The 14,748-nt window shown below is 34.8% G+C and overlaps 1 protein-coding gene across 1 annotated transcript in view; it reads left to right on the forward strand.

The window, feature by feature from the left end:
* The window catches only part of LOC111150668 (protein phosphatase 2 regulatory subunit B'alpha), a 62,859-nt gene that overhangs the window by 15,976 nt on the left and 32,135 nt on the right, over positions 1-14,748 (forward strand). The window lies entirely within an intron of this gene.

The raw sequence follows: 14,748 nt of genomic DNA on the forward strand, positions 1-14,748 counted from the left end.
AATTTTAGAACATTTTCATAATCTCAAAAAGAAATGCCATACCATTTAAGTATTACTCCTCATCTCATCCATCCCCTTCCCTAAGCAATCATTAATCTACTTTCTGTCTCTATAGAGTTCCCTGTTCTGGACATTTTATATGAATGGAATCATATATAGTCTTTTATAAGTCTTTTATACCACTGGCTTCTTTTCACCTAGCATAATATTTTCAGGGTTTGTTCATGTGGTAAATGTTTCGGTACTTCATTCCCGTTATGACTAAGTGATCCATTGTATGGCTTTAGCACCACGTTTTATTTGTTCATTCATCAGTTGATGGACATTTGAGTTTCCACCTTTTGGTTATTATGAATAATGTTACTATAAACATTTGTGTACAAGTTTTTATGTGGGCATATGTTTTAATTTCTCTTGAGTACATACCTAGGATTAGAATTGCTGGGTCATATGTAATTCTTTGTTTGTTCGTTCGTTTGTTTAAGATTTGATTTACTTGAGAGAGAGAGAGAATGCCGTGAGCAAGCGGGAGGGATAGAGGAGAGGGAGAAGTAGAGTCCCCACTGAACGAGGAGCAGAGTCCCCACTGAGCGAGGATGCAGGACTTGTTGCCAGAACCCTAGGATCATGACCTGAGCTGAAGGCAGATACTTAACCAACTGAGCCACCTCGGTACCCTGTAATTCTGTGTTTAATTGCTTGAGAACTGCCACACTGTTTTCCACCATAGCCGCAGCATTTACATTTCTAACACCAGTTTATGATCTCTGCATACCCCCGCAACACTTGTTATTCTGACTTTTTTATTACAGTTATCTTAATGAATATGAAGTATGATCTTTTTGTGGTTATGATTTGCATTTCTCTAATGACGAACGATGTCAAGCATCTTTTAATATGCTTTTTGGTCTTTGGTGTATCTTCCTTGTAGAAATGGCACTTCAGATCCTTTGCCCATTTTAAATCGAATTGTCTTTTTTCAAGTTGTAATAATTTTTAATATATTTTAATACAAGTCCCTTTGTCTTTTCATTTTCTTAATGGTATTCTTTGAAGTGCATGTTTTTAGTTGTTTTTTTTTCCTTCATGTGAACATTTTTAGTTTTGATAAAAAGTCCAAATTATCTTTTTTTCTTATTCCTCATGCTTTTGTTTTCATATCTAAGAATCTTTTCCAAATCTGATTCATTAAGGTTTACTTTTATGTTTTCTTCTAAGAATTACATAGGTTAGCCCTTGCATTTTTAGTTCACTTTGAGTTCATTTTTATATGGGATATGATGTAACAGTTCAATTGTATTCTTTTGCATGTAGCTATTCAGATGTCCTAGCACATTTGTTTAAAAGCCTGTGCTTTCTCCATTAAATGGTCTTGATGCCCTTGTTGAAATCAGTTGGCACATGGTTTTATTTCTGGGCTCCCAATTCTGTCCCACTGATCTATATTCTCTTGTTTCATCAGTACCACACTGTTTTGAATACTATTGCTTTGTAGTACATTTTGAAATGGAGAAGTATGAGTCTTCTTACTTTGTTCTTCTTTTTCAAGATTGTTTTGGCTATTCTGGATCACTTGAAAATGCAGAAGTTAGGTTATTTATTTGATGTCTTTATTTGTTCTTCTGTAGGTATTTACAGCTACAAATTCCCTTCTAATCTGCTTTAGCTACATCCCATTTGTTTTGTTATGTTGTGTCTTCATTTTCATTTGTCCCAAAGTATTTCCTGATTTTCCTTTGATACCTTCTTTGATATATTATTTAGGAGTGTCTGTGGTTTAATTTCTACATATTTGTGAGTTTCCCAGTTTGTTTTCTGTTACTGATTTATAATTTCATTCTGCCATGGTCAGAGGACATACTTTGTAGTATTTATGTTTTTAAATTTTTTGAGGTTGATTTTATGACCTGGCATATGGTCTGTCCTGGAGACTTCCATGTGCACTTGAGAATATATATTCTGCTGATGTTGGGTGGGGTATTCTATAGTAAATATAAATTCTATGGTGTTCTATAGAATTGTGTTAGGTCTAGTTGATTTATAGTGTTAAATCTTATATTTCCTTGATCTTCTGTCTAGTTGTTCTATCCATTATTAAAAATGAGATATTGAAGTCTCCAACTGTTATTGTTGAAGTATCCATTTCTTTCTTCACTTTTGTTTTTGCTTCATATATTTTGGAACTCTTGGTGCACAAATTTTTTTAATTGTCACATCTTATTCATGAATTGACCCTTTTATCATAAAATGATTATCTCTAATAAATTTTTTGTTGTTTTAAAATCTGTTTATCTGATAGAGGTATACCACTCTAGACTTGTGTTTGTTTGCATGATATATCACTTCCCATCATTTTACTTTCAGTCTATTTGTGTCTTTGAATCTATGGCTTATATTTTGGAGACAGCATATAGTTAGGTCTCTTTAAATTCAGTCTGAAGTATCTGCCTTTTGATTGGATTGTTTAACCCATTTATATTTAATGTTATTTGTTGATATAGTGGGATCTATGCCTGCCATTTTACTTTCTTTTTTCTATGTCTCATGTCTTTGGGCTATATTTTTCCTTTTCTGCTTTCTTTAGTATTAGGTGAATATTTTTCAAAGCAGTATTTACATTTGTTTAATGATTTTTTTTTTTTAACTACATCTTTTTGAGTTTATTTTTAGTGGTTGTTTTTGGGCTTATCATATACATATTAATAGAATCGACTTCAGATTTATATTAGCTTAGTGCTGGTGAGATACAGAAACATTGCTTTTATATTCCTTTATTTCCTTTTCTCCCTTTTTAAGGCATTATTGTTATTTAGTTATATTTATTAATGTTCTAGACCCAACAGTACATTGTTGTAGTTAATACTTTACCATCAGTAGTTATTTCTTTAACCTAGTACAGTTTTGCTCCCACCCATCTCCTTTGTGCTGTTATTGGCAAATGTATTACGTTTCTATATGGTAATGACCTAATATCATTTTATATTTATATTTATGCATACCTATAATGTGTATATATATATAAATCTGTGTATATATATATATCTGTAAGTATATGTGTAATATATCAATATCCATATCTATCTGTAAATATATATAAAAATATATCTGTATATATATATGTGTATCTGTACATGTATGTATATATTACTTTATATAGTAGGGTTTTTTTAAGTCCCTTAAAAGAAAAAAGAAAATATATGCATTAATACTGCCTTTTATAATTACATAATTAACTTTAGTGGAGCTGTTTTTTGTGTATGGATTTGAATTACTTTTGGTGGTCACTTGCTTTCAACCTGATGGAATTTTTTTTTTTTAAGATTTTATTTATTTATTTGACAGAGAGAGATCACAAGTAGGCAGAGAGGCAGGCAGAGAGAGAGGAAGGGAAGCAGGTTCCCTGCTGAGGAGAGAGCCCGATGCGGGATTCGATCCCAGGACCCTGAGATCATGACCTGAGCCGAAGGCAGCGGCTTAACCCACTGAGCCACCCAGGCTCCCAACCTGATGGAATTCTTTTAGTGTTTCTTACAAGGCAGACTGTGTAGTCTTTCAGTTTTTGTTTATTTGGGAATGTCTTTATTTCACCTTAATTTTTGAACGATAGCTTTGATGGATATAGGATTTTTGGTGACACTTTTTTTGTTTTATTGTGGGGTTTTTTTGTTTGTTTGTTTTGAGCAGTTTGAGTATGTTAGTTTGTTTTCTAGCTTCTGCTATTTCTGCTGAGAAGTCAGCTGTTAATCTTAGCTCTTGTAAGTAACTAGTTGTTTTTCTTTTCCTGCTTTCAAGATTTTCTCCTTTTGACTTTCAGCACTTTTATTATGGTGTAGCTGGAAATCTCCTTGAATTTTTCTTTGTTAGAGTTTGTTGAGCTTTCTGGGTATGTAGATTAGTGTTACTCAGTAAATTTGGGAAGTTTTCAGTCATTATTTCTTCTCTTTTTTTTTTCCTTGTCCTTTGGTACTCCTCCTACATGCATGTGGTATGCTATATGGTGTTGCACAAATCTCTGAAGTTTTGTTCATTTTTATTCACCTTTTTTACTCTAATCAGATTTCATAATCTCTTTTAGTTTATCTTCAAACTTCCCTAATTTTTTCTTCTGACATTTCACATCTACTGTTGAATCCTAGAGAGTTTCTCATTTTGTTATTGTACTTTTTAATGCAGAATTTTCATGTTTCTCTCTGGTTTGTTGTTGTTGTAGTTAATTCAGTCTCTTTATCTATATCCTCTATTTGATGTTACATTACCACATCTTCTTTACTTCATTAGTTATGGTTACCTTTAGTTCTTTGAATATATATAATGGCCACTTTGAAGTCGTTTTCTGTTAGTTGCTCTCACAGGCAGTTTCTGTTGCCTCCTTTTTTTTTTCCCCTTTGTATATGGGACATAGTTTCCTGTTTCTTTGTGTATCTTATAATATTTTTTGTTGTAAACTTAACATTTTAGATAATGTATTTTATTTTATTTTTTTAAAGATTTTATTTATTTATTTGACAGAGATCACAAGTAGGCAGAGAGGCAGACAGAGAGAGAAGGAAGCAGGCTCCCTGCCTAGCAGAGAGCCCGATGCGGGACCATCCTAGGACCCTGAGATCATGACCTGAGCGGAAGGTAGAGGTTTAACCCACTGAGCCATCCAGGCGCCCTTAGATAATGTATTTTAATGTATTATAGCAACAGAGTACTGGGTACTGGTCCTACCTCTCAGAGGTGGTGTTATTTGTTTGTTTAGTGACTGGTTTAATGTTGTTCTTCAGAGAGGTGCAGCTTTAGGCATGCTAGTAGGCACTCTGAAATGACAGATGCTTTGGACAGGGCTCTCTTTATGTTTTCCTAACTACACCCCCAACTTTAAATTCCAGTGACTTCCACCAATGCTCTGGGGCATAAATTGTTCTGATTTTTTTCTGACTAATCCAGTCAAATTCAGGCTCCTTTGAAGGAATAGTTCCTGAGGTCAGTGTCTGATACTTGTTCTGACACCAGGAGGGCTTCTCCAAGCTGTTTCTTTCCCTGGTAGTCTCCTGCAAACTAGCTGGCTAAAACCTGTTTCCTCATTGAATCTACATATTTTCCGATTGCCTTTCACCACAACTCCCACTTTTTTTTGAGAGCACCCTTAACTTTGAACTTCTCTATGCTCTGTTAAAAAAAAAAGTCAGTTCCTTTGGGAAGAGACTTAATAGCTGTTTTATGGCTTGCTTCTCACCCCAGGCAAAATTTCTGAGTTAGGGCTCCAGAGTTGGGTGATGATAGGGATAATGGCATGTTTCTCCTTGGGTGACACCCTGCTTCAGGAGCTGAGCAGGAGATGGAAAGGCAGCGATAGCTTGAGATCTTTTTGGATCTTTTGGCTTACCTCTTCCATCATGGAACCACCACCTTTATAGATCAGGACTAAGGTAATGGCAGCCCCAGTATTCTCAGTGGTGCTGTACCAATTAGAGCCTCTGTCCCATGAGTTGGGCAAAAGAAGGGAGTCCCTCTTAACTCCACTGACCCAGAACTTAGTCTCAGTAATAGATAGCTGTGGGCAGGGTGAGAAATGCCAAAATCATGTTCCTTACTTGAAGAAAGCTATCTGACAGGGAGCTAGTGGTAGAGGGATCCTTGTGTTCTTGGCTAGTGGAGTGGAGTTTCTGCTTAGCTAAGCTGGGAGGAGAGAGGCAGGTAGCTTTGTTCAAAAACACACATTCTTATTGCTCTTAACAAATTTTCATAAGTATTCTTAGATGTTTCCTCATTTGCTGTTTGTCTTAGGACCATTTCCAGAGGCTTTCAAAGTTTGTGTTAAAAATAATTTTCATCTGGGGTGCCTGGGTGGCTCAGTGGGTTAAAGCCTCTGCCTTCCGCTCGGGTCATGATCCCAGGGACCTGGGATTGAGCCCCGCATTGGGCTCTCTGCTCCACAGGGAGCCTGCTTCCCTTCCTCTCTCTGCCTGCCTCTCTGCCTACTTGTGATCTCTCTCAAATAAATAAATAAAATCTTTAAAAATAATAATAATAATAATTTTCATCTGTTTCCCTGGGCAGCAGTTCTGGTGGAGCTTTTTACCTTGTCTTGCTAGAAGTTGTACTTCCTGTGGTTAAAATTTTAGCTTGTTTTGTAGTAATAATTAGTACCTACTCTTACCTAGGTATTTATAGCTTTCAAGTATATAATCATGCCAATAAATTTGAAAAAGGAATTAGGGAAATCCCTTGAAATAAATAGCTTTCTGAAACTGACACAGAAAGAAACAAAAATCTGGGCAATTCCTATACCTATTTAATTAAATTATTAAAAACCCCGTCAAGGACATTTTAAGAAAATGAAGTTAAAGACCAATATCCCTTATAAACTTAGATATAAAAATGTTATACAGAATACTAATAAATTGAATTTAGCCACATATAAATAGGCTAATACATCATGATTACAAAGGATTCATGCCAGAATCTAAGGTTGGTTTTATATTAAAAAAATGACTTTCTGGGTGCTGGGTGGCTCAGTCAGTTAAGCTTCTGACTCTTTATTTTGGTTCAGGTCATGATCTTGGGGTTCTGAGATTGAGCCTCAAATCAGACTCCACAGACAGCATGAAGTCTACTTGGAATTTTTCTGTCTCTGTCCCTCCCACCACCAATGCATGTGCGTGTGTCCTCACTCACTCTCGCTCACTCTTAAAAAAAATTTTTTAAAAGACTTGCTGTATAAGCAGTTTTATCATCACTTAACTTAAATAGAAAAATAGAAATTCCTTCTCTATTAATTCCTTTCTCTCTAGTACTTTAATGTTTAAATTCCAGCCACCTCATTAACCCTGATCTCCACTTCTGGCTCAGTAAGGCTGCTTGCTATTATGAGGCTTCTCCTTATGGTACAGTCTGGAAAGTGCTAACAGAGAGCTGGTATGATTGCAGGCCTTCTCTTTTTTCCTTCTTTCAGGGATCACAGTCCCATATTGCCCATTTTCAAACATCTGAGAGCAGTTATTTCACATATTTTGTCCAGTTTTTAATAGTTTACAGGGGGAATACTTGTCTGGTGGAAGCATAAATGTTGCCCACACTTTCTGTCATTCTTCTGCAATAGGTATGATGTGATAGTATGGCATTTCATACATAAATTCATATATATGGTTTTTACATACTTATATTTTTCTGCTTTCCAGTGTGGTTGGATGTATTTTCATATTTATTGGTCATTTATGTTTCATGTCTCCTTTTCTATAGATTTGTCTTTTTCTTACTGACTTATAGATGTTCTTTTGTGCATTCTGGATGCCAGTCCAGAGTTGATTATAAAATGAAATATTTTATAGTTTTCCTATTCACATTTGGTCTTTTAGTTCTCTGGTTGGAATTAATTTTTATAAATGGTGTGAGGGAGGGATCTAATTTTTTTTCCCCTATGAATTATCAGTGGTCCTAGCATAATTTTTTGAATGAAAATTCACTACTGACATTTTTAAAAACCCAACTCTATTATGTATTAACCTTCTGTATATGCACACTAGGATGTCACAAGTTACCTTATTTTTTTCTTTTCCAATGGTCTTTTTGTCTATTCCTGTCCCAAATCACGTAGTTTTAATTAGTATATATAGTAAGATTAGTCTTCTCTTCTTCATCTTAAAAATCATCTTGGCTTTTCATCTTTCCTGAAGAATTTTAAGAGCAACTTTTCAAGTTCCAACAAAACACCCTCTTGATTAATTGCATCATGTTGCAATCCAAATTTCATTCCCTGTATATTCATTGGAGAAGACACTGAGTCTTCTCTTTCATGAATAATGGTATATCTCTGTTATTTATATCTTTTATATATTTCATAAAAGTTTTGTAACTTTTTTCATAAGAGTCTTTCTTGTCTTTTGTGAGACCTCTCAAATTACTTACCCTGAAACTCAGTCACCATATTTGAGAAAGCTCAGGGCACATGGAGAGGCCACCTGTGGGGGTTCTAGCACTAGCCCCAGTTAGACTTTCAGTCAAAAGCCTGAATTAACTATCAGACATGAGTGATTTAGCCTTCATAGGATTCCACCTCTTAGCTTTCTGGTTTTCTAGCTGAGGCTTTAAGACATCATGGAGCAGAGATAAGTTGTTCTTTCTGTGCGTTCTCTGAATTTCCAACCCAAAGAAACTGTGATAATAACTATTGTTTTAAGCCACTAAATTTGGGATAATGTGTTACTAAGCATTAGAAAATTAAAACACCAAACATCATTCTGATTATGATTTGGCTGCTGCTTTAGGCCTGCCTAAGGAATACATAACTGGAATATTCTAATATAGTACACTGAGGAATGATTTTTTTCATCCTAAATTAATAAACTGGCATTTATTACTATCTCATGAACTTGGTTAATTTATACTTGTACTGTGTATGATAAAAAGAAACCATGTATTAGAGCGTATAAGACAGAGGAATAGACTCAGACATTATTTAGTGGTACAGTCTTCCTAAATAAAGTTTCATCTTTATTTAGTGGTACAGTCTTCCTAAATAAGTTTCATAAACTGACACCAAAGAGTATAGTGTAAAACTTCCTTACCACATTTTCATAAAGATTCTAAATCTTCAAAAAATTTTTCACAAAATTTGCTAATATCAATTGAATTAGTATAATCAACCAGACTATATACTCAACTACATAAGTATTATTTTTCTGAAACAGTTTATCCTGTGAACCATAAGGCCTCGTGTGACCCTGGTTCTTTTGAGGAAGAACCAGTCTTGAAAGTCACATAGCCTCACTTTTATGACCTAGAGTTGAAAGTTGGATAGCTTCACTAATGCAGTACTTTGTTCCCTAGAGGCAAGTCACCAAGTCCAGCCCACATTCATAAAGGATTAAATTAAACGTTTTGAAGGGAAGAGTGTCAGATAATTGTGGACAAAATTTAAAACTAGTACAATTGCTAAGTATGAAATTAGAACCAAGGAAGTTTTACAAATAATGGCATTAGGCTAAAATATCCTAGTTCTCTCATAGCAGGGGATATAGTCATGTTTAAAGACCATCAATGATTCTGGTAGACTTGAAATCTCTTGGCTAAAGTTTTTTTCTCATTGGTTAGTGTTTAGGTGGGTGCTGTCTTGTATTTGCTTCTGAAGAGGTTAAAAAATAATGAGAGAGTGCATTCCAACCTGTGCATATAAAACAGGAAACTTCCAAATGTTAGCATAAATGGAACATGGGATATAAAAAAGGGGAGTAATGGGAAATGAACTTGGAAGGGTGGTGCCTCTTAATTTCTCCTCCTCTCTTTTCACCTTCAACTTCCGTTATCTTTACATTACATTTTTAAAGTTGGTAGCATTTTCTACACCACAATTAAGTTTTCTCTAAATTGTGATTATAAAAGTCAGAAGTCAGTGAGCATGGCTTATGTTGTGTGACTGTATAGGCTTCAGAACCACATAATATATTTACATTTCCTTATATAGTCTTTTTAGTATTTTCTGGAGTTTCTAATTGTGTTTCTTTTTCTTGTGCTTTTAACGTATTCTCAAGTTTTTCTTCCATATAATAAGATATCCTATTGATTGGTCCTCCTGTTGGCATTAAGAAGCCATGGAGCTTCTTTCCTCCTGTTCTAAATAGCTCAGTTGCTCTGTAGGACTTTACTGCTTTTCTGGATTGATTTCCCTATTTCTGGATTCTGTTTCTTTCTCTTTTTCCTTTATTGCTGCATCATGTCCTCAAGTAATTTCTGAAGAAAGATTGTGAGGGTGCTGATTTTTCCAAGTATTTGCATGTCTGAAAATGCCCTTTTTGAATCATTACACTTTATTGATAGTTGGCTAGTTACAAAATTCTAGACAGGCATTCAAATTCAAATGTATAGCCCCATTATCTTCTGGCATCACTCTTGCTGATAAGAAATCTCATGGATATCTGCCTCTGGTTCTTTTGTGAGGTTTTTTTTTGTTGTTTTGTTTTGTTTTGTTTTGTTTTGTTTTAATCTGAAAGCTTTTAGTCTATTCCCGGGCATCTGAAATTTCAAAGTGATATGCTAAATTAACCCTTTGGGGTCCTTTTGTTTTTCCTGTTTATTTAGCTTTCTTTCATGTTTCGAGGTCTTCCTTTAATGACTGTGATCCTTTACTTTCTATTAATATTAGTGAACATTCTCTTTGTTATTTTAGTGTTACACACACACACACACACCTATATTCTTTCTGTTTAGTCTTATTTAGAGTGAAGGGGAAGAGATAAATTTGTCATTTCTAATATGCATTGTGAATCTCTATGTGGGTAAGGATTTAGAATACAGCTATTAGAGGAACAGTTGATATTTCAAAGACTATAGTCTTATACTTGTTCTTGCATTCTAAGTGATTTGAATCCCATTTTCATTACAGATTTGTATTGTGATATTGGACATACATAGTGTGGGCTCTAATAGCACTTATTGTAAAGCAGTGGCTGTCAGGCTTTTTGACTGCAAACTATAATAAATGCATTTCATAAACACATTGTACTCATATAGATGCAACACATTAATTTTGTTAAAGATTTATTTGAGAAAGAGAGAGAAGAGTACACATGTGGGAGTGGAGGGAGGGGCAGTGAGAGAGAATCTTCAAGCATATTCCCCCTGCACAGGAGCCTGGGGGTGGGGATGAGGTGCTTGATCAGGGACCCATGAGATCCTGATCTGAGCCGAAACCAAGAGTCAGATATTTAACCAACTGAGCCACCCAGGAGCCCTGCAACATGTTGATATTTTATATATATTTTAAAATTCTGGTCATGACACACTAAAATGACTTACTACCCACCAGTGGGTTGCAATTCCCACCTTGAGAAACAGTTCTATAGAGCAGTTCCTTAAAATGTGAGCCAGATACATATTCACACTGCGTAATGAAAAACAAATTAGAGGTAAGTAGGGAAACCTAACAGGACTTTTGTGAGGTTTCTGTGGGGTTTTGTTTGTTTGTTTTAAGATTTGTTGATTTTAGAGAGCAAGTGTGAGGGAGCATGTACAGGCTGGAGGGGCGGAGGAAGGGAAAGCATCTCAAGTAAACTCCCCACACAGGGTCTAACAACTCTGAGATCATGACCTGAGCCGAAACCAAGAGATGAAACCAAGACTTGGGTGCTCAACCAGCTGCACCACCCAGGCGCCCCAGGGCTTTTGTGAGTTTAAAAGGTTGTGGTAATCTTCAAAGATGAAATGTCTCACTTTCCTAGCATTGTCTTGGTTCTCCTTCTGCCTAAGAAAATGCAGGGATTCCTACAGTAGTGAGAATTTTTTAGTGGTATCAAATTTTAGTCTTGAAAAAATAGAAGACAGTTAAGATACATTTGAAAAACTCATCTTCAAGTTTAAATCAATTATGTATTTTGCAAAGCAAGGCTGCACATCTGTTTTTTAGATAATTATTTGTGCAGTTTTTCTTGTATTTTCCATTGTTCCCATGTTGGGGATTTAGTAATGTTTTCTAGAAGAGCACTTTAATAAATTCTTAGCTCTGATGTTTTGAAGAGATAATGTAAATTCGTATTTCAGATCATAATATTTTTAAGTTGTAATCAAATTTCCTTGAGGAATTTTAAAGACTTAAGGCGTTTAAAATTGTTGAATATGATACACTGTGATAATAATTACTGGTAAAAATTGCTGGTCTAAATTGCTCTCAAGTAAAGACTTAGGGAGGTCAAAATATACTTCTAGGTTTATGACAGGACTGGGTTTTTCTCTTCATTTAAATGGCAGTCACTAGGATTTTAAATACTCATCCTTTATTTGTTCCTGATTTATTTATACATTTTAGAAGAAATTAACAATCCATTTGATTTAGATACACGTCATCATTTCAAGAAGACCTGATTTAAACTGCTTCAGCAAAAATTTGGGGTCTCTTCTGGTAATTAATTTTAAGGTGACTAAGCAAATACTGTGTTGTACTCAGGGGATGATGCAAAACAGTTACACTGTGTGTATCCACCATTCCACTTGCTGTATGATGAGGTACTATAAGGTGTTCTTATTTTTTCTTGTGAACTTACATGTTTCCATGGGTGATTTTATTTTTAAACCACTAAGTGAACTTCTGGTAGAAAACACCAGTGGATATTTCAGATAGAGAATCCCTGGCAAAGAAGCTATCACCATAGGAACTGGAACGGACAGTATCCACATTGAAAATGGCAAATGGGGGACACCTGGGTGGCTCAGTGGGTTAAGCCTCTGCCTTTGGCTCAGGTGATGATATTAGGGTCCTGGGATCAAGCCCCGCATCAGGCTCTCTGCTCAGCAGGGAGCCTGCTTCCCCCCCCCCCCCCCGCCTGCCTCTCTGCCTGCTTGTGATCTCTCTCTGTCAAATAAATAAATAAAATCTTAAAAAAAAAGAAAATGGCAAACGGATAATTAATATTAGCCCACTAAAAATGACCAAGTCAGAACAATATGTGACATTACTGCGTAAATATTAGACATTGCCAAACTGAAATATCATTGAGAATAACAGACTTCATTTGCAAGTATTCTTATAATGGTGAAGTATGAAGTGGCCATTGTAGATTTTGTCAGTCCTTTCTATATTTAACAAAGAGAATTATTATGCCTTCTTTTTCTCACAAGTTGTTATTCATATTTATGAAATATAGCCAGAATATAGTCTGATCTTTTTTCAAACTATTGAAATGTATTTTTTGCTTTTCTTTTTTTCTTATGAGAAAATTCAGAATAAATTGTGTTTCAGAAAGGTACCTAAGAGTTGGGACATAATAAACATCTACAAGTGCAAAATAGTTAATAACTTCTTGATGAAAACCGTAATTGTCTTTTAATTGTCTTTAAAACTACCTTCAATAAAAATGGTTTTAAAAATGGTCATTGATAAAAATGGTCATTGTTATACATTCTTAAGCATGGATATGATGTAATAACTTACTATCCCTGCCACTTTCAATATCCAGCCCAATTTGAACTTATTCTATAGCCTGTTTTTTAGTGCATAATCTTTATTCCTCAAATTTAAAAGTTTTTTCAAACATCAAATGTATATTTGTTGACTCTTTATATACCCTACACTAGATGTGAAAGAAATAAAAAGGAACCTTGTTCAGTGAATGATCCTTGCCTTTGAGGAACCTGAAATCTTTTGGTGTGTAAAAAAAGAAATATTTTTTAAATACAAGCTTGAAGATAATGCATACTCAGCAGTATGTTTGAGACTGTGAGTCTCAAACATCTGTAGATGTTCAGAGAAGGGAGGGATCACTGTATCCTGACTTACTACTTAAGGGAAATTTTGTGGAGAATGTGAGATTTTTTATTCTTAGAGGGTGAGTAGGATTTGGAAACATAGGTGAAGAAATCTGGTAAGGTATTTCACGTAGGGAAAAGAGTTTGAGAAAACGCATGGCCTTTGGAGAACAAGAAAAGCAGTGATTTTATGTTGAGTGGGTAGCAGGAGGAAGAAGAGAATTAGGTCTAAAACGGACTCTTGTATGAGTTTGTATTGCTTTTAGCATAAGGAAAAAATGGCTTAAAAATGTTTTAAAACTGTTAGAACTGAGTTAGCTTGTAAAGGTATGGCACTTATTTCCCCTATATTCTCCATCACTATAATGGAATTTAATTATGTATGAAAATCTAATATATGTTATAATAAAGATATAAGATTATATAATGAGGATATAGATATCTTTATAAACAGAAAAAGGTATTACTAACTGAGAAAACTTGTGGGGATTTTCTGTACAGTATGAGTTGAGAAGGATTCTTATAACTCAAATAATCATCCCTTCTCTAGTTATAACACATACCCAATCTAATAAATTTAGCATAATTGGGAAGCTTACAAAAAGCAGAGGTATTCATCTTATGCTTTTTCAAACTAAGTATCAGTGTAGTAGACATCTACATGACTTTTTAAAATTTAATTTCAATTGTCAATAAATTTAAATAATTGAGCTAATTGAAGGTCCTTGTTTATAGACGTGAAAGTTCAAAATTGAAGTTGTTTTTCAGGTGTTGGAAACAAAAGGATTTAATACATTTGTTAAAATCAAATCAATATAGTGTGCCCATATTTTTGTAATAAGTAGAGGGTAAAACAATAAACATTTACTGAATGTCTGTTATGTGCCAGGCACTGTGCTAGATGTGAGGTGGTGGGGAGGGAGAGAGAGACCCAGAGATAGATATAAAGATCACACTTGTTTCTTGTCTGTAGAGGCCTCATAGTTTAGGAGTGTTGTACTTGTAAAACAATAATTGCCATATAATGTAGCGCAATAAATGTTATAGTAGAGATACACACCTAAGGTACACTTAGATAAAAGGGGATTAACCAATTAGCCTTAGTGTCTTAGAGTTTCTAAGAGGAATATGTTTCTGCTGAAATGTAATAAATGAGTAGAGTTCCCAGGGTAGGAATGTGGGGGGAAAGGGCATTCTAGGCAGAAGAAACTGTAAAATATTCACAAGTTGCAGGGAATATTGTTTAACCAAAGTGAGGGTACGTGCTGGAAAGTGTTAAGAGATGATTGTTGACAGTAGACAGCTGAATTTTGTATACAATCCTGAGGAGTTTGAGCTTCAATTTGTAATTTTTGGAGGATCATTATTGAGTGTGACCAGATTGATTTCTCCTTTTAGCAAGATTTTAGCTTTTAAGATTGTTTAGAAGATAAATCAGGAGTTGTAGTAGTTATGGAAACAGGCAAGAGGAGCAGTTAGGGTATCACTTTTGTATTCTAGATGATGATGAAGGGCATTAAAATGGCA

The sequence above is a fragment of the Enhydra lutris genome, unplaced genomic scaffold (genome assembly GCF_002288905.1).
Source record: "Enhydra lutris kenyoni isolate GAN:26980312 unplaced genomic scaffold, ASM228890v2 scaffoldscaffold24, whole genome shotgun sequence".
NCBI classification, from domain to species: Eukaryota; Metazoa; Chordata; class Mammalia; order Carnivora; family Mustelidae; genus Enhydra; species Enhydra lutris.